This window comes from Eptatretus burgeri, chromosome 11 (genome assembly GCF_056783735.1).
Source record: "Eptatretus burgeri isolate ZD-2024b chromosome 11, Ebu_testis_v1, whole genome shotgun sequence".
Lineage (NCBI taxonomy): Eukaryota > Metazoa > Chordata > Myxini > Myxiniformes > Myxinidae > Eptatretus > Eptatretus burgeri.
This window is the reverse complement of record NC_140971.1, coordinates 40,861,993-40,889,341: the sequence shown is the minus strand read 5'-3', so window position 1 is coordinate 40,889,341 and position 27,349 is coordinate 40,861,993. Positions and strand designations below refer to the sequence as shown.

Here is a 27,349-nt window from a genome sequence, read left to right as displayed (position 1 = left end):
AAATGCTTATGGGCAGATCAGCCGACCATACCGTTTCAAAAATGGTGTTGCCCAAGAGTCCGTGCTTGCGCCAACTCTCTACAATGTATAAACTCACGATATCCCTCAAACGAATGCAAACCACGACACATATATTGATGATATCGCCTTGGTGGCTCTGGGCTCTTCTTTTGAGGAAGTGAAGAACTTGCCAACTAACGACATGCAAACAATGATGAACTACCTTGAAACCTTGTGCCTAAAGCTCAGCATGCGGCAAGACGGGCGAGTTGTGTGTTTTTTTTTTACTTGTGAAATTGTGATGCCAAGCGCAAACTGGCCATATCTGCTAATGGTGAACTGATAAAGTTTGAGGCCAGTCCCACCCCTACATGATAGCAGTATGCCTTGACAGGAGCTTGACCTTTAAGCTGCACCTGACTAAGCTCAGCAAGAAAGTCAACTCCAGAAATGCTCTCATACTTGGGCTGATGGATATTAAATAGGATGCATCTCCCCATCGTTTATGCACATCTGCACTAGCTCGCTCTTGCTTATGCTCCTGCTGAATTGCTCAGCTGTTTGGGGAAGAAGTACACACACGTTGCATTCAACGAGTCTTTGCGAATTGTATCAGGCTGCATAAAAGCTACCCCAACATCTTACCGACCAGTGCTATCTGGTATAGAACCAGCTGGCATCCATTGCCTAGGTCACATGTGTTCAACATTGTCCAGAAAAAAAAAAATCTGCCGACCCACATCACCTTTTGCATGATTGTATTCAGGAGAGGTGAATGCCTATGCGACTCAAGTCTCGTTATTCACTGGCCAATGCAACACAAGTATTGATTCTGAATTTCTTCCTGCTGATCGCTACAAGCACAGTCTTTGGATCAAACAATTTGCCACAGATCAATCTCACCTTGCAAATTTTATCGAATAACCCAGTTTGGCCACCGGGCTAGGACTTACCGTAATTGTCTTGGGTTTGCCTGAATCGGCTTCGCTCAGGATCAGGGAGATTTGCGGACCACATGCACAAAATGGACTTGCTACTTCCCCCCTGATTGCGGAGCAACACAAACTGTCGACCACATTATTTATCAATGCACCCTGTACAAATCCTCAAATGGTTTACAATCACTTTGAAACACTGATCAACAAACAATAGAATATTTGTCACATCAAAATAGGTGATCTGCCACAAACGAATGACGATGATGATCTTAACGCTGATTGGGTCATTTGGACCTCATGGTACCAGTCGAGTTGGAGGTGCATGCTGGGACCATGCCTTGTTACTTTTTGTCACCACCATCGCAATGTGTGGTGCTAACAGAGTGCAGGTGACAACAAAATAATTAAATATGTCTGGACCTTGACCCAAGCATTGGAGAAATCACTGGATGGTATTTACACCTGATTGCTTCAAAAAGTTCTGAACGTTTCTTGGCAAGACCATATCACGAATAGGGATCTGTATGGTTCTTTGCCCCACATCTCTGCCATTGGGAGGGAATGCCACCTTCACCTTGCTGGTCATATGACACGACATGAAGGACTTGCAAAGAAAGTTCCACTGTGGAGGCCTGAAGAGAAGGAGTCGCCACCTCACTTCCCTGCAAGACATCATCTCTAAGGACACCAGCTTGAGGGGCGTTGATTTAATCAATGCTATATCTCTGAAGGCCTGAAGAGAAGGGGTCACTCCCTCACGACCCTGCGAGACATCTATAACGACACCAGCTTGAAGTGTGTTGATTTAGTCAATGCTACGTCTCTGAAGGCCTAAAGAGAAGGGGTCGCCTCCTCACTACCCTGCGAGACATCATTGAGCAGGACACCAGCTTGAGGGGCGTTGAGTTAGTCAATGCTACATCTCATTGATAATCCTGGAAAGATCTCATCAGGCCACCACGATAAGTGGATGATATTTAAAAAAAAAATTATCGTACCAATTGAATTGTATATTCCATCGATTTTCTTGAATCGATTGCATTCGATTTTAATCACGATTTTCTCCATTCAATTGCTCGCCGTTTCAGGGTTTTTTTTTTTTTTTGAGTCAATCGTATTTAATTCTTGTCGTGGCTTCTCGAGTCAGTTTTGCTTTACTTTGATTGCAAGTTTCTTGGTGAAATCGCATTTCATTTCACAATTGATTGCATTTCACGTTGAGCAAATTGTTCCTATTTCATTTTCAATCTTACCATCTCATCATTCCACCATTTATTTATTCAATCTTACTTTCATACAAGCAGCTATTCATCGGATCCATCATTGCTAGTTTTTATTCATTCATCTGTAAATATCTGTACGTGTGAAACCTGAAAACTCGTGCAATAATGACTCTGGATTCACTAATTGTTTTGTACTTTGGTTTTCTTCTCTGAGAGGTGAACTGGGATAGACTACGGATAGGGGGGCTGTTAGGCAGGAGAGCATCCTTGTGTCAGCACGCGTCGCCGACAATATGTACAATTTGATTATCCTTCCGTGCATGTACAAAGACTATTCAAAGCATTTCTCTTGTTCCAAAAGAGCCGTAGTTGATGAGGGCCTGATAAAGGGAGCGCTTCGTTGTTAATTGGCTTTTTCCATTACTTTGTTGGATGCATTAAAGGCTTGGCAGACGGACTTGTCGATGCAAAACCAAGGCCTCGCAAATCCCAACGCTTGAGCAAGTCCAATTAGATGCACTGCCTGGAAGCCAGAGAGCTGAACCTTAAACTCCAATTATTCATCTGGATCACAAATAAAAGAAAAATATGTCAAAACATCTGAAAAACATTACACAACCTGCAGTGAGCTTTAAAACGAGTCAGACATCCAATGTTGATGAGAACAAAAGAAACAAAAATGTTAAATCTGTGATGGGATTGTCAGATAAAGGTTTTCCTTTAAAACATCTCATAACACATCGTGTCGAGGCAAATGAACGGAGCATGTATGAATGGGTTCAACATGTCCAATGATTCATGAGCATTATATGTTGGTTGCTCCATATGAACTTGTCGAAACGAACATAGAGTAAATGAATCAATTTACTCAATCCGTGGAATAGTCGTTCATAGCTCTCTTTACACAGGTTTTGGTGGAGAACGTTTAAAAAAATACTCGTAGGACAGTAATGCAGATTTTTTAGTGATGTTGGCGAGCAAGCAGACAGGTTCTCTTTTTCATTTGAAATTCATTTATCCTTCGTTTCCTTTTTTTCCCCCACTGATTCGTACCAACTTTCAGTCACGTTAGCCCTCCGCCATTGGAAAGATACCGCCCAATGGTCATTCTCTAGACTAAAGTCTGAAGAGCCACTGTGCCTTTCTGTTTCCCCAGCGTCCCACCCCCTCTCCGCCATGGTTACGCTTTCCCCTCAGCAACCACCTCTTGTTTGTCCGTGTGCTGTACCGTCCCCTAACAGAGGTTAGGTTTTCACCCATCTGGCTGCGAGCAGAATATCTCAAAAAGTTGTGCACGGATTCGGACGAAAGTTGGTGGACATGTTGGGTGTGTGCCAAGGATGAATTGATTCGATTTTGGTGAAGATCTGGATGTTAGAATGAAAAAAAAAAAATCTTTTTAAGTGATTCTTCACTGTCGATAGATGTGGCCAAAAACAATTAATACATAGCATGGTATTTCAAAAAGTTGTGGGCGGATAACGAAATTTGGTGGATGAGCTGGGAAGATGACAAGAACAAGCGGATTAGATTTTGGTTCACGTCAAGATGCAGATCTGCCTGGCCTATCAGTCGGATAGGAGGATGTGGATCGGTGAGTAAAACTTTTATGTCATGGATTCTATTTTTAGCCCTTTAGACTGCACTGAGTTTACTTCCATTGTAAAGGTTGGGTTGGGTATTCAACAGGAATGCCCTTTATCTGATAAATTATATTCTTGATGGTCGATTCTCTTTTGATTAAGCTGCGGTAACGCAACAATTAAACCTGTGAAAGTTCCTGCCTACACAGATGATGTCGGTGTGGTTGTATCCGACAATAATCCATCCATCCATTGGACCATACTCTGTTCAGAGCGTTGGTGCTGCTTAAGCAGTCTCCTTGGCTATTGGGAATAATCTTGAACGGGTCGCCACTCCGACACAGGATACCAGCATGCTGGCACTCATTTTGCCGACCTCGGAAGGATGACAGGCCGAGTTAGCCCCACCTGGTATTAATTCAACAGCTGAGTGGGATTTGAACTCAGGACCCAAGGTTCCCAAGCCCACCACCATAACATGAATTTATCCCTTGTTTCCATGTTGGGTTACTTGAGATGTGTTGATTTAGTCAATGCAGTTGGGTTACTTCTTTTTAGGAGGTTGGTGGCAGTATTTGCACTCTGGCCACCGTAAAACCCTTCAGTCCGGAAAACACAAAAACGCAAAGTTTTTTGAAAACCCACTCCGTGGGAGTACCTCCTGTGCAGCTGCTCTTCGCAGGGCAGCTCACCAGATGAAAGGATTGGGGCAAAGCCTTCAGGACCCCACTCTTTTATAGGAAGAAAACCACAGGGTAATCTTCCCAGATAAGATTGCAGTAGTGTGTGTCAGGGTGTTACTGAGGTGTCATCGCTGGAGGATGATCCAGAACTGCAGGGTCTACCAGAGTGCTCAGTTCCTCAATACCGACCACTGGCTTGTGGTAGCAACTCTGAAGTCACAGCTTAATTCCTGGAGAATGGTACCATCCCAGCCGAGGCTGGATGTTGGCAAGCTCAAGGATGAGATGGTAGCTGAGGAGTTTGCGAACAGGCTGAGTGGGGATTTGGGGGGTCTGGGTACTTTGGAGAATTCTGAAGAGTTGTGGAGTGCCTTCAAGACCACCATCCTTGATGTTTTCAGTGAATGTCTTGGAACTCACTGTAGGGTGAACAAGAATTTTGTCTCTCAAGAGACACTGGATACCTTTGAGCAGATTCACAGGGCCAGGCTGAATGGAAGAGCTGAGCTGTTCAGGGAGTTGAGATGTAAAACTGTAAGCTGAGGCTGGACAAAGAGGCCTATGGGTGAGGAAACTGTGAGGGGGTATCATCCCAACTGACTGGGAGAGGGGCCTTGTTGTCCCTCCCTGGAAAGGGAAGGGTGATCGCTAGGACTGCACCAACTACCGAGGAGTGTCACTGCTCTCAGTGCTGGGCAAGGTCTTTGCTTGGATAATTCTTGATAGGTTTCGCCACCATCTGCTTGAGCAGCAGTGCCCAGAGCAGTCAGGCTTTACACCAAAGAGGATAATGATTGACCGCATCCTTGCCCTTCGGGTCCTCACCGAACGCAGCCGAGAGTGTCGGCAGGGGTTGCATGCAGCTTATGTTTATCTCTGTAAAGCATTTGATTCAGTCAATCGGGATGTCCTCTGGAGGATTCTTGTCTTCATGGGGTGCCACCAAAACTGATAAATCTGATGTCTGAACTATACTCTGGTACTGAGAGTGCTGTGAGATGTGGTGGTACCATCTCTGACTTATTTCCAGTTGTTAGTGGAGTTCGTCAGGGGTGTGGACTGGCCCACACACTTTTCAGCACTTGTGTGGACTGGTTTCTTCGCAGGATGTCAGATAATTCAAGCTGTGGTGCATCGTTTGGGAATGCCAAGATGTCTGACCTTGATTTCGCAGATGATGCAGTCATCTTTGTGGAGATCTTGGTTTTCCTTTTGGGGGCCCTCAAGGTGCTGAATGAGGAGTCGGAGCCGCTGGGATTACGGGATTCCTGGGTCAAAACTAAAATCCAGGCTTTCACTGGCATCTTGGATGCTACTATCTTGTCTGTACCTGTTTGTGGTGAGGATGTTGAAGTCACAGAGAGATTCACTTACCTTGGCAGTGATATTCACGTCTCTGCTGGCTGTGACCCAGAGGCCAATAGACGTCTGGGTCGAGCCTGGGGAGTCATGGATTCACTGGATCATTGGGTGTGGCACTGTTGGTACCTGTGCGGGTGGATGAAAGTCTGAATCTTCAGGTCCTTGGTGCTTCCAATCTTGCTCTACAGATGTGAGACTTGGACTCGGACCAGGGATCTGAGACAGAGACTTAATTCCTTTGGTGCCAGGTCTCTTCGGAGAATCCTTGGCTATCGCTGGTCGAACTTTGTGTCCAATGAGCGGTTGCTGAGAGAGATTCAAATGAGATTTGTTACTTGCATAGTCCGTGAGCGTCAGCTGCGGCAGTATGGCCATGTGTCTCTTTATCCTGACGCTGATCCTTCTCACCAGAATCTCTCAGCGAGGGACCCTCGTGAGTGGAGGAGGCCAATGGGCCGACCATATGAACCGTGGTTGCAGCAGGTTGATCTGCATCTCAAGGAGATGGGGATTGGCCAGGCATCTGCCTGGGGATGGCCAGACAGAGGCCCCTTCAGTCCCAGCGGAAAGTGGACACAACGACGCGCTGCTCCGGTGCATGCTCCCATACCTGACCTGACTGGTTATTAACAATTTGGCAGCATTTTTGTGGCAGCTGTGGCACATGATGAAAGCTGTACCCCCTCCTGAACTGTTCTCTAAAATTCAAGACTTTGGTGTAGTTATTCTGGAGTGAGAAACATTGGTTGTGCTCCGAGATTCTGAACCTTCCCTTGGCGGAAGGTGGTCAGGGTCTCATCGATAGATTGTGCTGAACAATGGCATTCGGCATTGGCTCAGCTTGGGGGCTTCCCTATGGTTCAACCACGTTGACCTGGCATTGCACTGCTTTCTCATTCTTTACCAGGCCAAAACACTAAATAAGTCATCTGAACATCGAACGGATAGACTTGTTGCTGTTTCCCCCATTTCATAACATAATTTTAAATCCTTGATGAGCTTTTTGACTGACACATTATTCCTCTTCTACCAAAAAAAAATGTTTTTATTGGGTATCTTTTCTACAATTTCCTTTTATACAGAACAAGAACCGATTGTTCTGTAATCAAGTATTTTCTGCAAAATGGTATTTATAATGTTGCTCGTCTGATGAATGGCAATGCTAGATCGTCGAGTTCTGCTGCACTGGCTGCCAAGGTTGGAATTCGGTCCAACCGTCGAGTATCATGATTACTATATGATGTACTCGGTGTGTACCCAGAGTGAAGATGAATTTGGAACAGCCTGCTGATGGATCAACAGCGATCGATTCAAACCTCTCCTTCCCAAATTTAGTGTCAACTTCTATGATAATGGTCTCTGGTTCAATTCTTACATATTTGCCTCAGGTCAAATTTGAAGTCTTCATTTTGTAGTTCAGAAGATCAGCATTAACTTTATCAAAACTCTAAAAACTATTTCACACACTTTTTTGAGCATGGCAAACGAATAAGTGGCACGCTTCTCTGCCTTTAGAATCCCCCTTCCAATGTAATTGGAAAAAGGTTTTTTTTATCCCAAGTTCATTCCAAAGAAAACTACCGATTTGTCTTAGAGACAGCCACATTCGGTACTGCCCACCAATTATTTTTTGCATATATTTTTGTCCTCAATCTCTGATTGAGTCTCTGAGACTCTGTCACATGCTTAAATTGAATGTGCACATTTGAATGCTTTATTTACTTTTCTTCATGAATGGTTCATGAAGCTTTTTCTCAAGTTTACCTTCAAGACAATTTTCCCTTACTTTACCTTTGTATGCCGAGTCAAGGCTCATGGAAGGGGGAGAACACTGAATGGATCAGGATGCAACAGAACAAAAGGAGCATTACAGAGAGGTGGAAAACACTAACAGCTTGGTTGAAGGACAAAATACAGCGAGACTTGGACAAACAATGGGCGTGGGAGGAGTGAGGGCTAGGGGAGGATGCATGGCATGGACAAGATGGATACAGAAGGAAACTCAGGAAGGAGAAAAAAACTGGAAATTTGAAAGGAGGTGGGATTGACAGGGGGAGAAAAGATCATAGTTTTGGCTGGGGGATGATCTCAGATGGTAGTCAACAACCTTCCAGGGCATATGGACAACCCTTTGGCCATGTTTAAGGGCCAAGTAATAAGTTGAATTAAGTTGCAGTTTTGTTTTTAGAATGTATGGGAAGTCAACAATGCACTTTGTACTTTCATAGGTGGTTGTTGAGTCATTCATTGTGTATAACCTACTCCACATTTAGAGAGATATCTTTTTTGTTTTTCTTCTTTCTTTTCTGAAATGACTGACTTCCATATGCATTTATTGTTTTAAATTTTTTTTGCTGTTTTATAATTTTTAAAAAAATACAAAAGTCCCCCCACCCCCTATGAGCCGAGTGTGGCTCAGTGGTTAAGGCAGTGGCTTGGGATCCTTGGGGTCCTGAGTTCAAGCCCCACTGGCCACTGAACTAGCATCAGGGGGCTGACTCAGCCCATCACCCTCCAAAGGTCAGCAAAATGAGCACCATGATACCAGTAATTATTATCCCTGCAGGGTCAAAGGCGACCAAAGGGTTGGCATCAGGAAGAGCATCCAGCCATAAAAACATTGCTACAAGAAAGGGTACCATGATTGGAGCCCGCAAAAATCTGACCCCTGATCAGGGATAAAGGCTTTCAAATGGTGTGATGATGACAAAAGTCCCCCCACCCCCCTAAAACTCCCGCGCTCTCTCGAGCTATAATCTTTTGCCCATCAGGCCCGAATTATCTTTTTTTTATTTTTACTTTTAATCCCTCAACACTCCATTTGATTGTATCCCTTCAGGATTTGCCCTACGGCCTACGCTGCTGGCAATAGCATTGTTCTGTAATTAAGAATCACCGTGGATTATTCATTATTCTGTATAATTTGCCTTTTACTCTTGTATACATTTAAAATTCACCTGTCTGTGATCAATCTGGAATTACTCGTTCGCTTCCATCGTGTATTTAGGCTCTAAATTAAACTATTTTCGAAGTTAAAAGAAAGTGTGTCCACTCGACCTGGATCGACCGGTCTCGGCTCGCTCGCAAAAACAAGAGCAACACCCCTAGGGTGTTGCAAATTGCCACCTGAGGTGCATTACGATACATTAAAACGTTCCCATTGGCAATATTGTCCATGTGTCATCATTTCGTGTGCCCCCATGTATTGACCTTTAGTTGTTTGTTTTATGGATGAAGCCATTAAGGCATAAACGGCAGTTCCTTTGTGGTCTTAGGGAGTGTGGTTATGTGTTTATTGTATGCCCAAGCATTTTAGCCTTAGGACCAGGATCCATTGGCTATGACTGACAGGCATAAACATTGCTTTGCATGATCATGACCTTCATCTTCTAATTCAAGTATGTGTTTCGCTTTATCACTATTTAGATATTTTAAACCTAGATTGTATAAAAACGCGTTTTCTATACAGTAAAAGGATCAAGGGCTCATGGAGGGTGGTGGATAAAGAGGACATACACATGGAGGAAAGGAAGAATAACACAATGAGAAATAATTGCCGGAAGAGGAACCAAATGGGAAAGAATTGGAATACGAAGAAGAGGCCATGGATGTTCAAGGGGTGAGCATATGAAGTAGTGATGGGCAGCTCATTTGAAAGACTTGAGTGGGAAGGAAAAGACAACGGACACAGGCAGACGATTCGATAAACGGTAGAATGAGGGAGCGAATGAGTACAACACAGGTGGGCCATCTCCCCGACATTTGGAGGTGGAGCAGGTGAAGGTCGCATTTATATCAAGAATGAGTGCTGTCCGACACTGACAGATTACAATTTTTTAAAGTTTTTTTTTTTACATTTCTCTAAGGTTCATAGAACTTGTGTATAAATCACATTTAAGACAAACGGTCATAGACAACTCTACATGAATTACGAGAACATCATACAGTCAATGGACAAATACACATTGTATGTGGGATAGGAATTTGAGCTCCTTGTGTCCGAAGCTGGGAATACAGATGGAAACACAATGAATCTAAACATCATAAGCAATCAATGGATGTTGATATAAACTTGTGAAAATCGAAGTAACAACTTTACAATGTCCCTTTTGGGAAGTGTGACTTCATGGTAATACCGAGGGAGACTCTTCCTTACAAAATCTGTCATTTTCAATTAGTCACCGCTCCTTATGCGTACATAATATGTAGGTGACCTCTAAGTATTTAGTTTTAGTTCTAGGAATATTACGATGGATAATCTGGTGTGTGTGTGTGTGTGTGTGTGTGTGTGTGTGTGTGTGTGTGTGTGTGTGTGTGTGTGTGTGTGTGTGTGTGTGTGTGTGTGTGTGTGTGTGTGTGTGTGTGTGTGTGTGTGTGTGTACATAAACATTACAAACGAGTAATGTCAAATGGAAACTTTGGATCCTTTCGTACTCGCTCTTCAAACAATCGCTGGGCATGTTTTGGATGTTAAAAGAAAACCATCAGCTAATCACTTGTGAAACAAACTATGTTCACTGTGAATTACTGAGTTGCCACATGAGCACATGTCACTCATGCCAAAACATCCAATCCCTTGGTACCCACTCACCAGGATATTTGTTGGTTTGATGGTGAAAGCACAGGAGCTGTGGTATATAATAAGCATGAGAAAAATTACAAGTATAATTGTTTTACAAGATGTAACAGTCCACATCTTGTAAAACAATTATATTGTTGCGAATTCGCGCCCGCCGTCGTGTGAGCGGCCACGTAACTCGAATCGCGGCACTTCGCCCACCGGACGGACAATTCCGTCGTGACCCTCTCGGACTAACGCCGGGAACTAGTCATGGGTGGGCCTTTCGGCTTCACCACGATCGTGCCAATCAGCCCCCCCGCGTGGGATAGGGTTGTTCGCCAAATTCGACCTACCTAAGTACCCACACGGAGGGTAGACCGGGCGATCGCACCTCGCCGCAGGTCGACCCCGGACACGGGCCACTTAAGCGACCCGTTCCGTACTATCGGGATAACCGAGCGGTGTTATCGTCAACCTCGACGGTTCCAATTAATTATCGGGCGTATTTAGCCCACTACCAACCCTTTACGTGAAGTAAGATGGAGATTCAATTAAAGAAAATACGAAGCGAAACGGGAAAAAAAGTTCAACATGAGGCACATTTATTCCGCGGCAAACGGAAAGCACACATATACAATTACAGCAATTATGCACCAAAAGCAAATGTAAAAGAAACACAACAATTATGCACCAAAAGCAATTGCAACAAAAGAAACACAATGCAGATCTACTACCGACTACGCGAGCACACGGCAACACTTACACAGTTTTACTTTACAGATGGTGCCGACAACACATATACTCAAAAGCAAAAGAAAAAGGGCCACCCTCAAATACAAGGGGGCAGACCTGTGGCCGCGAGACCGGGTGGAGCCTACCCGTCTTGTGATGAGCCGCAAAATGGCAGCGGTGCCCCGACTCCACGCTTCTCCGCGGGTTTCGTTGGCACTGCTTGGAATGGGGTGGGAACGGGGCCCCCTTTTCGCACTATCTCAGCGCGGGGGGAAACAGGGGGGTTGTTGATGCTCTGGGGAAAGAGGATAGGTGGCTTGCTTGGGTCCCGCGATGAGCGACTCCACTGCGACCTTGACCGCGCTCCCGGCTTCACCTCTCTGCAGCTCCACGACAGACTCCGAACCCCGACAGACCGACTCTCCTCCAGACCCGTCTTGACTGCTGCTGCCACACTCCGCCGCCGCCACACCTCTCCAACTCGCCCGAGCCCAAAACTCCGACTGCCTCCAACTGCTTCTGACCCAAAACAAAACTGCCTGAATTCGCCCCGCGCTCGGTGCTTTATAGTACGGCAGGAGAATCCATATGCAGATTTCCGGATCAGGATGAGCTCGGGGGCGGAGCCACGCTCGCCCATTGGACGGAGGAAAAGTGGGCGTGAACCTCCCCTGATCCTCGAATTTGCATATATCGATTCTACTCCGACGCGCCTGGAGGCGGGGCCAAATCGCCCCGCGCTTGCTGATAGGACGGAAAAGAAGTGGGCCTGTATCATTCCTGATCTGACTTCTCTTCGGAAAGGCCGCTTTTTGCACCCGCTGCTCGGCGCGCACCCTGCACGAGGCCAGGACAGCCTGACGCTCGGCGTTCACAAGCGGCGCGGGAATGGCCGCAGAAGGAGAGGTGAAGGTGGTGGAGGGTCTAAAGTGGCGGTGATGGCCATGGCGACGCTTGGAATGGCGTTGATGCGATGTTTACGGGAGCGAGCCGTGACGGTAAAGGTCGTGGCTGTTGGCGTTGTTGTTGTTGTTGTGAAGCGGCGTTGCGGTTGGTGGTTGTTGTGTGATGGCGGTTGAGACGTGGTTGGTTCAAAATAAAGATAGAACAGAAAAACGGCTATCTTAAAGGGTCGCAGCCCGAATGAATCACATTTATTCCCTCTAAACAACGGGTTTGGGGCTAACTACACATGTACTTACAGAGATATCTCACCTACGGGACCTGAATGGTGGTTTGCGAATTTCCTCAACCACAACAATATGTTTGACCATGAACTCAGAACATATTTGTCTCTGGTTCCTCTTGAAAGAGTCAAACTGTGAGAACTTTGCTTTGATTCTTTCCCAATTATTAAAGTGCACAAGAGTAATATATTTCCATTAGACATTAGAGAGCAGACTAATTGAGATAGTTTGTGAGCTGGACAGGGCTACCGTGCAGCCAGCACCCCAACACCCCCCCCCCCGTCCCCGTACTCGACTTGGTTGGTATATTTTTGTTCCTTGGGATGTCCTGGATGAGAAAAAAGATGCTAACACGAAATATTTTGGGATGAAATTGTACTTTAGGAGTCTGAAAGGGTCTTTGGGGTGAAAAGGGTGTAAGGCTCTAAAGGTCTACACATCTAAAAGAGATGTTACACTAGTCTGTAATTAATGGATGGAGGTAAGTATTAGACGTAGTTAAGATCCAATAATAAGTAATGAATATATGTATTCAGTCCAACTCACGTTCAAACAGTATGTAATTAGGAAATACAGGGGTCGACTAAGACTTCACCTCGGCAAGGTTCACCACCCACCCGTGTTTTTCAGTTTCATATGTATACAATTAGCAGGAGTACCCAGCGTTGACCAGTGCTGCTCTAATCCTGTTGGCATTTTGAAGAAATCAAATTGGTTTTTTCTGTTTCTTTGGGGGGGGGCCCAAAACAATTCCATACACTCACCAAGGAATGAGGTGGAGGATCATTTAATATGTATTACCTTTCACATAGCTACAAAGAACAGACGAGAAGTCACCAATGCCCAATACTATAGAGCGATTTTAAAAATGAAACTTTTTTTCCCCAAAATTGTTTTGCTCAAAGCACTTCCCAGCACGCATTGATGAACCTCTGAAAGTTTGACGAAGATATGTTTGGCCATCTTTGAGAAAAATGGCATGACACAGGCAAACATCTCTCTTATGGTATCTACGAGTAAATGCCACCCGGCGCTTCACTGTAGGGAATATGAGGGGTGGTTGGGAGGGAGAGAGAAAAAGAGTTTTGGAGAGAGGGGGAGGTGGAAGGCAGAGGAGGGAGAGAGGAGGAGGAGTAGGAGGACACACACACACACACACACACACACACACACACACACACACACACACACACACACACACACACACACACACACACACACACACACACACACGTGGGAGAGAGCAAATAAGACCTGTCACTTTGATAAGATAAGAGCAAATAAAACCAAAGCTGACCTTGCAGTGATATTCAAAATCTGTCCCCTGAGGGTGAATTCATCGAAATAGGTCATGGTGTAGATGTTTATCCTCATCGCCATGGAATGAATCTGGGGTGTGTTCAGTCACCAAGTTTCTTGTAGAGCGCTCACCAAGTGGCTTACGCATTCAAGCAAGTACTCCATTGGAAACCGTTAATAAGGAATGGCTGCCTTGGCAAGTGCTAGCTCGCTGCTGGAAAACTGAACACACCACTGAACATCTCAACAACACACAGTATACACACAAAACACTGACAAAAGGACATTATTTAAAAATAAAGATTTCAAACATTAATCATGGCTATTTTCATTGGGATGAAAACGTACCTTGTTCAGTTTTCAATGTGTTGTTTTCGGTTATAAAATGTACATAAACTCAGAGGTGACGTTGAGTGTGTGAAAGTATACATGTACATTTCATATAACTTTAAAGTGTACGTGTACGAGTGCATAATTTCTTTAAAGTGTACATTCACATAACTTCTAAAAGAAGTATAAAAAATATCTCTCGGGAATTTCGCCGGCCTACGTTTCTGAATTACATACGTTTCTGTTTATTTACTTCACATATGTGAGTAGCATGTCCATGCACATGTGAAATGTAGTTTGTCTATAAATCCTGTACTTGCACACTATTTGCACACCTTGCAAACTCAGGTGAAAAGCAAAAGTTATTCTTTTCTTAAAGACAATTATTTTCTTTCCTCTACATTATTACAGATATATATATATATATATATATATATATATATATATATATATATATATATATATATATATATATATATATATATATATATATATATATATATATATATATATATATATATATCCCCCCCCCATCCCCCTCTGTTAAGGAGACTGTTTAGGACTGACACTTTAGTTTTGAAATGAAAATGGCTTCCACAGAGTGTAGGATGTATGAATCAGATTCAGAGTGAGCCAACCAGAGCGGTGCAAAGATCGCTGCATGTGTGAGCATGCATGCAGGCAGGCCTTTGCCAGGAAGATCACGTGGGTTTTCAATCCTCCCGCATGGTTTATATAGAATCCGGCAGTTTAAAAGAAAGCGTTGCTGTTTGGAAGTGTTTTATCGCACTTCCCTTGCCCTCACACCGCCTTCTCTTACCCTCATGCTGCCTTCCCTCCCTGTCCCCTCACACTTACCTCCTCCCAAACCCCTCCCATCTCCACCCTCTGCGGTCATCTCCGGGCATCCGCATGCTGTATTAATATACCCCATTTCATTCAATCCTGCACTCCCACTCACCAACCAGCCCCATTTCCTCCTCACGTCTCCCCCGAACAAATGCAAGTCCAGAAACCCCTTCCCTCAAGCTTACCTCCTCCCAAACCCCCTCCTTGCTCCCACCCCACCTCACTCCCAGAGTGTACAGGGTGGCCATAAAGTCTGGAAACATAGATTATATTGTCATTCTGTTACAGTTTGAAGATGTCCTTGATAAAAGACGAACACGTTGAGGTGATACTGCCGAGTGGATGCGAGAGCTGGTCATATTGACGGGTAGCAGAGCACTTCAACGCATGTCATCCCGGAAGAGCTGCCGTCTCCCAGAGCACAGTGGGGAAGCTGGTTCAACCATTCAATAATGCAGGCAGTGTGGAGGACAAACTCCATTCTGGACAACCATCCATAGCCGACGAGGTGAACGAAACTGTCATCGCGAAGGTAATAGCCAGCCCGAAGATGTCAACTCGCCGAACATCCATGGAACTGGGGGTGCGTCACATGTTACGTCAATAAACCATTTATAATATATGTTTCCAGACTTTATGGCCAGCCTGCATAGAGTGCCTTTCACATCATGCCCCCCCCCCACGCTCCCCACCCCCCCCCCCCACCAGAGCATTATGACCGAATTGACGTGGTTAAAATACATTATCGGATCCTTATCAACAGAATATGCGACGGAGGTAAGAGACATTTTACTACAACCTCCGACGAAAGCTCGGTACACGACTTTGAAGACTGCGCTCATAAAGCGCACGACCCCTTCTGAGCAGCGCTGCTTTCAACAAGTCATTACAATCAATCATTCAGGAGAATGCAGACCCACACAACTATTGCATCATATGCAGAAGCTTCTTGGTGACGACTACGTCACCTATGATCAGTCGGTCCTTCTTGAGTTGTTTTTGCAACGTATACCACCCCACATCTGCATGATACTTGCAGTTAACGCAGAGCTGGCACTACCCGCTGCTGCAGATCTGGCTGATCATCTCCTTGACACCATTACAATGACCATGGCTAATGTGACACCTCCACACCTTTCAGCCTATTTCGACTACGCAATGCCACACAAACATTTCAACATTTTATCGATCAGGTGCAAACATTTCTACGTTTTTTTTCGATCAGGTGCTCCGGTGTTTACTAGGGATTACACTTCTGCTCCGTGTACACAGATGATATTCGAATCACCAGCACAACCAAGAAGAACATTAGGAGCACCTACATCTCTTCTTCACTCATTTGCAGGACTTTGGCATCATCAATCCCACCAAGTGCATATGCATATTCGGCATTCCAGGATTGAATATCCTCGGCCAGTGTTAACCGTTCAGGCATCTGTTCGCTCGAGGAGAAGGTGTGGATTATTCAGGATTTCCCGTTATCTTCATCTCAACGCAAACTGCAAGAGTTGTTTTTTTTCACATTTTTTCACATTCTGCTACTTGCTGCAAATTATCTATCCCTTGCTTCAACCTCGTAATAACTATCCTCAAGTGAGCTATTTCCCCACACTTCCGACAACAGTCAGTACACTCTGCTTCCTCTGTCCCTGATGTGGCCCACATTAAGCATCTACTCCTCTTCCTTTGTTCTTTGTTCTTTTTTAATACCCCCCCCCACCACCCCCAACCATATTCCCAATGCCCCAACTGACTTAAACACTAAACTTAAACGCTGGGCCTCATCCTGCTTCGTCCAATAAACTAATACAAATACCCGCTAAACTGTTACGAACGCAACTGCAACCTTTTCAATACAAAACCCACAACCCCTGACACAACATACAATAACATTAGATGGTAAACTAAAAGTATGAATAAAATGCAAAACCGTTGTGAATTATAGTGTTACATGAAAATGAACCCATTTTTACCAGCAGGGTGTCATGTTATCGAATCCAGCACAGATCCATACGAGTCCATCCCCACCACCTGCCATGCATGGCTCACTTCAAATGGTGGACAATCAAAGCAAACTCGTGGATGGAATGCTTGTTCAGAAGCATATCTCGAAGTTGTCAGACATCATGCATAACCACAGGATGTGGACTTTAATTTATTTATTATCAGAGTGAAAAAAATGAATCAACCTGAACCTGACTGTGCAACTTATTGCATAATCTATGTTCCCAAATGGAAATCTTGTGATTACAGCTGTCAATCTGGTAGAGTTTATACCTCCCATAAACTTTGTTTAAATGATAAACTTTGTGCTTTTCTTTGTTGTACTTCGTTGGAAGGGTATGAAGTGATCCAAAATGGAATAAAATGGAGGCAATAACTCCCTATGCCTGGTGTTGGCTTAATGGTGAGGGTGGTGGGCTTGGGATCCTAGGATCCTGAGTTCAAATCCCCCTCAGCTGTTGAATTAATACCAGATTGGGTTGACTCTGCTTGTCATCCGAATGAGGTCAGCAAAATGAGCGCCAGCTTTATGGTATTCTGCGTCGGAGTGGCGACCAATCCAGGATTATGTCCAATAGCCAAGGAGACTGCTTCGGCAGCACCAACACCCTGCACAGAGTATGGTCCCAATGGATGGATGCACAGAATAACTTCCTCCCTCTCCCAAATCCTTCCTAAATCCCAATTGTCAGCCAATCGCAGTTTCTCTCACCAGTTTGGCCCTGTGAAAGAAATAATTCGCTTGAAAAAAAATTTCTTTCTCAAAACTCCATACAGCAACATTTGAAAACAGACGGGAAAGAAAAAAAAGAATTACAAAAAAAAAAAAAAAATAGTTGAATTAATAAAAACAAACTGAAGTAACAGCTGCTTGAGGCCAAACTATATGCATGGAGAAACAACAGTTAAAACCTCAGGATCAATGGTAGATTCAAGTTCAGTTCACGGAACGATTCACAGCATCTGCCATCGTGTCTCCAGTCTTACCAGCGAGCCTCTTTAGCCTTTCTCTCCAATCTTTCTTCCCATAATGTTTACTGCAAATCATACTGACTGTTTCACAACATTTATATAGTCCTTGTGTTTTGCTCAGATTACTTTAGGTGATAGATTTTGCTCCATGAGGATGCAGCGAATACACAGGGGTATCATGAATTTACTGGAAGAGTTTGCCTTTGTGGAACCCCCATCTGAACACACAGCACGTGTTAGCACGTAATGCTGGGATCCCAGGTTCAAATCCCAGATACAGTATTTATTTGCCCATTGTGTTTATCTCCAAACGCTCTTGTGATTCACTACAAATACAATGTTTTCTATCTCTTGAAGCCTCTATCCTGCATCAGATACATATACAAGCTCCATGAGGCATTTTAATGATACCTGCTTCATGACACTCAAGATCGACGGGGCGCCATGTTGGCGCTTCTGTGGGAAAGTACCTGATGGTACCGTCTTCTCATCTCATCAATTAGGTGAGAGCAAGGATTTTGACAGAAGGCCAGGACCTACGCTTTGTGAAAGATACCGTGGGATCATTAAAATCCTCCAGAAACTTCTCGCAGACGGAATACTAAGAGAGACCTCCCTTCTGAAGGACGGCACACTCATCGATGCAATGTGGTGCCTGCGAAGCACCAGGAAGACAGTGAAGAATCAAAGCTAGACGAGGGAGCTCAAAGGTAAGTGTGCCACCTCTGCATAATCCAAGATGGTGTATCTTTCTGATCAAGGATGGTGATGAAAGATCACCCAATCTGTTTAAACAAAGTAGATTGTGCATCACAGGATTTTCTTCACGCAAATCAATATCCCTTGCATCACAATTATAAAAAAATGTTATGGTTATTCCAGTCCCAGTTTTATTTTCCTGTTATTTCTTCTGCCATCAAAGGTGGACAACGTTTGTTTTCACCCCTGTTTGTCTGTTTGTGAGCAGAAAAGCTCAAAAAGTTATGGATGGATTCGGAAATAACACTTGGTGAACAGGTACGACAAGGACGAATTGGTAAGAATCTGACGACTCTAATTTAAAGTGATTCTTCACAATTGGGCTAAAACCATATATCGCAAGATATCTCAAAAAGTTGTGGACAGGTTTTAACAAAAAAACTTTGCAGATGAGTTGGGGAAGTGACAAAAACAATCCAATTTAGATTTTGGTTTTCGTCTCCTGGGATACAAAATGCAGATGCAGCCTATCAAAAAGTAAATTCTGCAGCCTGGCGGAAGTATGCGCTCTCCCAAGTGCCGTTATAATTGTATTTTGCAGGTCAGGTATGGAAGCATGCGCCGGAGCAGCACGTTGCTGCATCCACTTTCTGCCAGTACTCCAGGGGCCTCCATCTGGCCATCCTCCACCTGCGGATGCCTGGCCCATCCCCATCTCATTGAGATGCCAATAAACCTGTGGCAACCATGAGGAACAGTATCAGTCTGTTGGCCTCCTCCACTCAGGAGGCTCCCTCGCTGCGAGAATATGGCGAAAATGATCAACGTCAGGGAAACGAGCCACATGTCCACACAGTCGCAACTGATGCTCACGGACTATACAGGTAACAAATCTCATCTGAGTCTCTCAGCAACTGCTCATTGGAAAAAAAGTCTGACCAGCGATAGCCAAGGATTCTCCAAAGAGACCTGGTACCAAAGGAATTAAGTCTCTGTCTCAGATCCCTGATCAGAGTCCAAGTCTCACATCTGTAGAGCAAGACTGGAAGGACCAAGGACTTTAAGACTCGAACTTTCATCCTCCTGCAAAGGTACCAATTGCACCACACCCATGCCATCTCATCCAAGATCCAGTGAATCCATGACTCCCCAGGCATGACCCAGATGTCTATCAACCTCTGGCTCACAACATGCAGAGACAAGAATATCAGTGTCAAGGTAAGTGAATCTCTCCATGACCTCAACATCTTCACTACAAACAGGTGCAGGCAAGATAGCTGCATCCAAGATGTCATTGAAAGACTAGATCGTAGTTTTGACACAGGAAACCCGTAATCCCAGTAGCTCAGACTCCTCATACAATGCCTTCAGGGCCCCCAAAAGGATATCTAGAGTCTCTGCAAAGATGACTGCATCTTCTGCGAATCAAGGTCAGAGATCTGGACATTCCCAAATGATGCACTACAGCTTGAATTCTCTGACATCCTCCACAAAATCCAGTCCATACAAGCACTGCAAATGTGGGGGCCAGTACACACCCCTGACGAACTCCAGTAACAACTGGAAAATAGTTGGGGATGGAACCACCACACCTCACAGCATTCACAGCACCAGAGTAGAGCTCAGAAATCACATTAAACACTTTTGGTGGCACCACATGAAGATCGAGAATCCTCCAGGGGGCATATCGATTCACTGAATTGAACACTTAACAGAGATCGACATAGGCTGTGAGCAGCTCCTCCTGAAACTCCCTTCTACGTTCAGTGACAACCCGAAGAGCAAGAATACGGTCAATCATTGACCTCTTTGGTGTGGAGCCTCATTTGCTCACAAGGAGCTCCTGCGCCCTTTGACAGGTTATGTTTTTTATCCCGCTGGGTGCCCATACCCATGCACCCTCCTCACTATGAAACCTGATGAGGGAGATGGTTTAGTCACTGACAACCCAACTGTGAAGCAGGTTATTACATGTTCACGTGGTACCTGGAGCAAGTCACAGATCTCATCTGGCTTCACCTGACAATAAGGGTTCCAAGATGACTTAATTACATATACTTTTTGAACGTCAGTTGCACCTTGATTATACCTCTTAATTACGTACTATTGCATCGCACCTTTTAAACCTTTGGAACTTTTAGACTGCAGACACCACTTGGACCTTAGAAAACCCTTTAAGATTCTTTCGACATTTATCGACCCTTTAGACGCCGTAAGACATTGACATATTTTAGTCCCCTTAGACACCAATATACTTTTAGAGTTTAGACCCTGTTAGACCCTTTAGAACCCTAAGACCCTTCAGACTACCCCAGACCTCTTAGAACCTTTAGACACGAAAGACCTCCAAGACCCTATGGACCCTTACAACTGCTAAGACTCATAATACTGCTAAGACCATGGAGACACTATCGACCACTTTACAAAACGAAGACCCGTAAGATATCATAGACCGTGAGAACCCTTCGACCAGAAAACCATTTAAAACACTTAGACACCTAAGACCCTGGAGAACATATAGACCCCGTTTGAACCCTTAGACCCTTAAGACCCCAGACACCACACAAACATCTATAATCTTCTTGCAAAACACGAGACTATACTTTGTTTTTTCAGCAAGTAAAGCCAAACTCAACCCACCCAGAGGGTGGGTACTATGCTTTCTACATGATAATACTGTTACGAATTCGATTGCACACAATATTCAGGTTCCTTTAGTCAGTTATGTCGATAAGTGCTTGTTCCCGAGATAGCTCACCTTCCATCGTTTCATGGGCAGAATCGATTAAATGCGCTGTGATTTAATTTAATAGTTAGTGAGCGATCGCAACACAAAGGAAGACGCCCCTCCCCCTCTTCTGCGAAGAGGAAGAAGAGCCCTCCCGTCCTGAATCACGAGATGTAAACAACTCCCTCCCACCCGTGGTTGAGCGGGGGATGGAGCACGAGGGCATGAATCACGCCGGGAGCGGGGTGGGGGCCGATAACAATAAAGAAGAGACACTCAGCTTGGCTCGGGTGAGCTTTTTGCTTCGGCTTGGCTTTTCAGCAGACCTTCGGGTTCTGCTTGGCTCGGTTCGCTTTTTGGGCTCTGGCTTGGTTCGTCGAAGAGAGTTGAGCTGGTTGCTCAGCTCGGAGTTCTTGGTTCGTGTTGTGAGAGGCTTTGTTCATCGGAAGAGAGTTGAGCTGGTTGCTCGGCTGGCTATTCTTGGTTCGTGGAGCTCTTTGTTCTCCACTTAGTTCCCGGCTTGATGCGACTAATCGGCCTCATCTTGGAGGTGGTTCCTCGGGGAAGCGACGCCTCGACGGGAAGGATCGGCGCCTCGTCTCACCAGCACGTGTTCGGAAGCGGGAGAGATTTTGCTGGAGCTCAGGAAGGATCGTGGCTCACGGCGATTGAATCCAGCTCACTCTCGCTGGAGACCGGGTCTGAGCAGCTTGAAGACCACACGAGGTGGAGAGGTTCGAGATAGGTTCTGGGTTTCAGCTCATCTGCCCTCCGAGCTGGAGTCCGTTAAAGGCATCAGCCACCATTTCTTGGGTGTGTGTGGGTGCATACGCGTGTCCGTGGGCCCGTCTAATAAGTAGGAAACTGTTAAGTGCCTGTGTTGTATTTGCTTCACATTGGAATAGAACTTGGCTGTAGGATTTTTTGCTCGTGTCTTTTTCCCCATCCCCCCATTCATTGCCTTGCCTGTGTTCAAATAAATGTCCCCATTGTTAAATGTCACCCGCTCATTGCGTCCCTTCCTCTCATTGACTGCCATGGAGCGTTCGGAATGTTAGCTGGTTTTTAACACCGATAAGATAATCGGGTCCGACGGGACTTGGCGATAGATAACCGCTCAGCAATCGCATACCAAACGAGCTGCGAAAAGCGGCTCGTTTTCGTGCAGGTCCCGTTGAGGTGTAGGTCCCCGGCATTTCTGTCTGCGCGAATAATTAGGTATATCGATAATTCGGAGATTGACCCTGTAGCGCATGGACAGAAGAGTTGGCTGATCTATGGTGTTATAAAAACACCCGAAGCTGGGTTTCGGCATTGATCCGGAAGCTACGACTGGATTGCTCGTTCGGTGGGCGCGTGCGGCCGCAATTGGGCTGAGGCGGTCGTCCGCACGCCGAACGGGTGGAAATCTTCAACAATACTCTCCTCCAGTGTGTGTACCTGTTCAGAGAAGGGCTTCAAAAATCAAATCTGCACCATTTTGTTCGCTCTGCTCCACATAACTCAGGCTCCATCGGCCTCTTTTGTTCGGCTCACACTTTCTGACTTTCTCACTGCTTTATCTTAACTCCAATTCTATATCTGATTTCATTTTTCATTGGCGCCAAGATGGTTTAAGACGAAGTTGCAAAAAACAGGAAGACAATCCAACGAATATTAACATTTTTTAAGACAAAAATGCATTTTAAGTGAAAATCGGCCTATTTTCAATCTCAGGGTTGTAATGTAAATTCCAATCAGACTCCCTCTCTGCTTCATCTCAACTCTAATTCGATCTTCTTCGTCTTCATCTTCTTCTCCTCCACTTCACTTTGTAAGCGATGAGGTCCGATGGCACCACACATATGCCCTGCCTTGAATACAATACTCTTCCACCTCCCTCTGTCCTCAGCCAACTCTCTCCGCTCTCAAATCACCCCTACCTTACGGATATCCTTCCTCACACAATTGCCCCATCTCAACATGGTCTCCCTCTTTCCTCCTACCTTGCTCGCCCAACCTATCGGCTCTCTCTATCATCCTCTCTTTCCCCATCCGCACCAAGTGTCCAGCCCACCTCAGCCGGCATTTCACCAATCTCCCCATCAAACTCATCCGCACACCAATCTCCTCCCTCAGTTCATCCAATCCTTCTATCCACGCTCTTTACTCCCACAATCCTTCTGACTCAGTTCTCGCAAACCTGCAGCTTTTGTCTCTCTGTCAGTGCCACAGTCTCCAAACCGTAAAAGTAGGCTGGCATTACACATGACATCAGAACTTTCCCTTTCAATTTTCTTGAATCTTTATGTCTGCCATTCCTCCCTTCACCCTCCTCTATGCATTCGCACTCACCTGAATCCTCCTCCGCACCTCTGCCTCAGAATTACCATCCCCGGTCACTGTTCCTCCCAGATATTGAAACCTATTTCCCTGCCTCGTCTCCTTTACTTCCCCTCTAACCTGATATTGATTTGTTTCCTCTGCTGCCCGACCCACATCACCTCGGTCTTCGCCATTCTCATCTTCAGCACATGCCTTCCAAATGCCTCCTTCCACTCCACCAGTACTTCCTGCATCTCCCGCCCACCCTCCATCACAACTACCAGATAGTCAGCAAACGGCATCCTCCGCATACCCATCCAGCTCACATTCCTACTTACCAGCTCCATTACCATGATAAACATGAGTGGGCTGAGACTGCTTCTCTACCTCAAACCAATGTTCACGCTGAACTACTCAAACATACAAGGACCAACCAATACTCTTCCTTTCGTTCCCTTGTACATCCCTTCAACCAACCTAACTTCTGCTTCTGGCACTCCCATCCTTCTCAGTGTGGCCATCACCATCTCGCTCGGGACAGTGTCGTAAGCCTTCTCAAGGTCCACAAACCCCAATGCCATCTCACCTTGCATCTCCAACCTCTTTTCCACCATCTGTCTCAGTGCAAGCATCCCATCCGTCATCCCTCTACTCTTTCTAAACCCCTACTTCTCTTCTCAGATCTCCAACTCCACCGACTTCCTGACACTCCCATCCAGAATCCTCTCCAGTACCTTCATGACATGACTTTGGAATGTAATGCCTCTGTACTTCTCCGCATCATGAACAACGCCCTTCCCCTTCCATATCGGCACAATCAACCCTGTCTTCCAATCCTCTGGAATTGAAACCTCTTTTATTCAAGCATTCAACATCAAATCGATATCTGATTTCAGTTTTCAGCGTTAAAAAAAATACAATGTCGAGGCTCATAAGAGTGAACACACAGAACGTATAACAAGGGGAGCAGGAAGCAAGGGGGGCGGGAGAGGGAAGCACAAAACAATGGGGAATCGAGACATGATGAGGGAGAGGGATGGGGTGGGGTACACAGGGTAAACAAGATTTACACTCCAGAGACTTTCAGGAAGGAAAGCAGGAAATTTGAAGGAGGTGGGTTTGGGGTGGATTAATGGGGGAAGAAAAGATCATGGTTTTTGGATGGGGGAAGACAAGAGGTGGTGGTGAACAGCTGTTTTGAAGACCTGGAGGGAAGACTGTGCTTGAAAAGAGTTGGGAGTTTGTTCCAAAAGCGGGGAAAAAAAAGAGGAATGAAAGAGTAAAGGTGAGCAGTGATTCTTGATTTTGGTAGTTTTACCAGAAGGGGGTTGCTTGCAGACATTGAGAGCCCAACGGAAATATTTTGTTTGGGGGGGGGACAGATGGCAGACAGAGCAGGGGGGGTGAGGCTGAAGAGGAGATGGTAGAAGAGAGAAAGACCACCGACCTGCCTGCGGTGAGAGAGTGAGAGACCCAAAGACTCAACCTCATCGCGGGAGATACCAATGATCTGAAATGCCTTAGTTTCCAGAGCATGAAGCCGAGAAAGGTGAGAGGCAGGAACAGTGTTGGGCACCGATAACCAAAAAGTTGACTTCGATAACCCCAATATTTAAGTCCGATAACGACAATCTGGGAATTATAATACAAAGTTATCGGAAGTTGACGATAATCCGATAACGATAACTACTTTTTCACAAGAAATTAAAAAAAAAACAAGGAAAAAGCTTCAAAACCCAGAGAAAGGCTTATTTATGCTAAACCCAAGAATAAAATAAGCATTATGAGTCTTTTTTAAAGTGGATGAGTCCACACACACACACACACACACACACACACACACACACACACACACACACACACACACACACACACACACACACACACACACACACACACACAGCACGTTCAACCGGACGGAGTCCATCATGCACTGAGAGTTTAACGGGACGGGTCAAGGACACAATGTGAATCCAACAAACAAATTAATGTGCATTTATTACCGAAAGAGCAACGGGAATAGGACACTGCAACGCTGCGCACACAAACAGGAAGGCACTGTAAATTCAAACATGAGAGGCACGACCTTACAAACACACTGAGAACCGTTACAAACATGGCCCGACGGGATCTCCAGGCCTCAACACTCATGTCCGATTGTCCATCGCTATGCCAAAGGTTAGACTGTCCTTGTGTTTGAATTAACCGATCGATACTTTTCCCAACCTTGACCGAACCCAGTACCTGCAGAGGGAAGCAGCCGCATGGCTGAGGAAATCCGCCATTGCAAGGCTTCTTTTTCTTCTTCCTCTTCCTCTTCATCTTCCTCCTCCTCCTCCTCCTCCTCCTCCTCTTCTTCTTCCATTTTTCTTCACGCAGCAGCCTGATTCATCATTATCTTGGAAAACAATAAATCTATAATTATGAACATTTTTATTCACACGGCAGCCTGATTCAGCATTATATTGTAAAACAAGTAATCTAAAATCATGTACATTTTTCTTCACACGGCGGCCTGATTCATTGTTATCTTGTAAAAGAAGTAATCTATAATCATGAACATTTTTCTTCACATGGCGGCCTGATTCATTGTTATCTTGTAAAACAAGTAATCTATAATCATGAACATTTTTCTTCACACGGCGGCCTGATTCATTATTATCTTGTAAAACAAGTAATCTATAATCATGTACATTTTTCTTCACATGGCGGCCTGATTCATTGTTATCTTGTAAAACAAGTAATCTATAATCATGTACATTTTTCTTCACATGGCGGCCTGATTCATTATTATCTTGTAAAACAAGTAATCTATAATCATGTACATTTTTCTTCACACGGCGGCCTGATTCATTGTTATCTTGTAAAACAAGTAATCTATAATCATGTACATTTTTCTTCACATGGCGGCCTGATTCAACATTATATTGTAAAACAAGTAATCATTAATCATGTACATTTTTCTTCACATGGCGGCCTGATTCAGCATTATATTGGAAAACAAGTAATCTATAATCATGTACATTTTTCTTCACACGGCGGCCTGATTCATTATTATCTTGTAAAACAAGTAATCTATAATCATGTACATTTTTCTTCACACGGCGGCCTGATTCATTGTTATCTTGTAAAAGAAGTAATCTATAATCATGTACATTTTTCTTCACACGGCGGCCTGATTCAACATTATATTGTAAAACAAGTAATCATTAATCATGTACATTTTTCTTCACATGGCGGCCTGATTCAGCATTATATTGGAAAACAAGTAATCTATAATCATGTACATTTTTCTTCACACGGCGGCCTGATTCATTATTATCTTGTAAAACAAGTAATCTATAATCATGTACATTTTTCTTCACACGGCGGCCTGATTCATTGTTATCTTGTAAAAGAAGTAATCTATAATCATGTACATTTTTCTTCACACGGCGGCCTGATTCATTGTTATCTTGTAAAACAAGTAATCTATAATCATGTACATTTTTATTCACACGGCGGCCTGATTCATTGTTATCTTGTAAAACAAGTAATCTACAATCATGTACATTTTTCTTCACACGGCGGCCTGATTCATTATTATCTTGTAAAACAAGTAATCTATAATCATGTACATTTTTCTTCACACGGCGGCCTGATTCATTGTTATCTTGTAAAAGAAGTAATCTATAATCATGTACATTTTTCTTCACACGGCGGCCTGATTCATTGTTATCTTGTAAAACAAGTAATCTATAATCATGTACATTTTTATTCACACGGCGGCCTGATTCATTGTTATCTTGTAAAACAAGTAATCTACAATCATGTACATTTTTATTCACACGGCGGCCTGATTCATTGTTATCTTGTAAAACAAGTAATCTATAATCATGTACATTTTTATTCACAC

The 27,349-nt window shown here is 44.5% G+C and overlaps 1 long non-coding RNA gene across 1 annotated transcript in view; it reads left to right on the top strand.

The window, feature by feature from the left end:
* The first annotated feature begins 3,415 nt into the window (after positions 1 to 3,415).
* The window catches only part of LOC147016924 (uncharacterized), an 80,441-nt gene continuing 56,507 nt past the window's right edge, over positions 3,416 to 27,349 (top strand). Inside the window, exon 1 of the long non-coding RNA XR_015049701.1 lies at positions 3,416 to 3,755. This is a non-coding gene — a long non-coding RNA (uncharacterized LOC147016924). The remainder of the gene's footprint in view (positions 3,756 to 27,349) is intronic.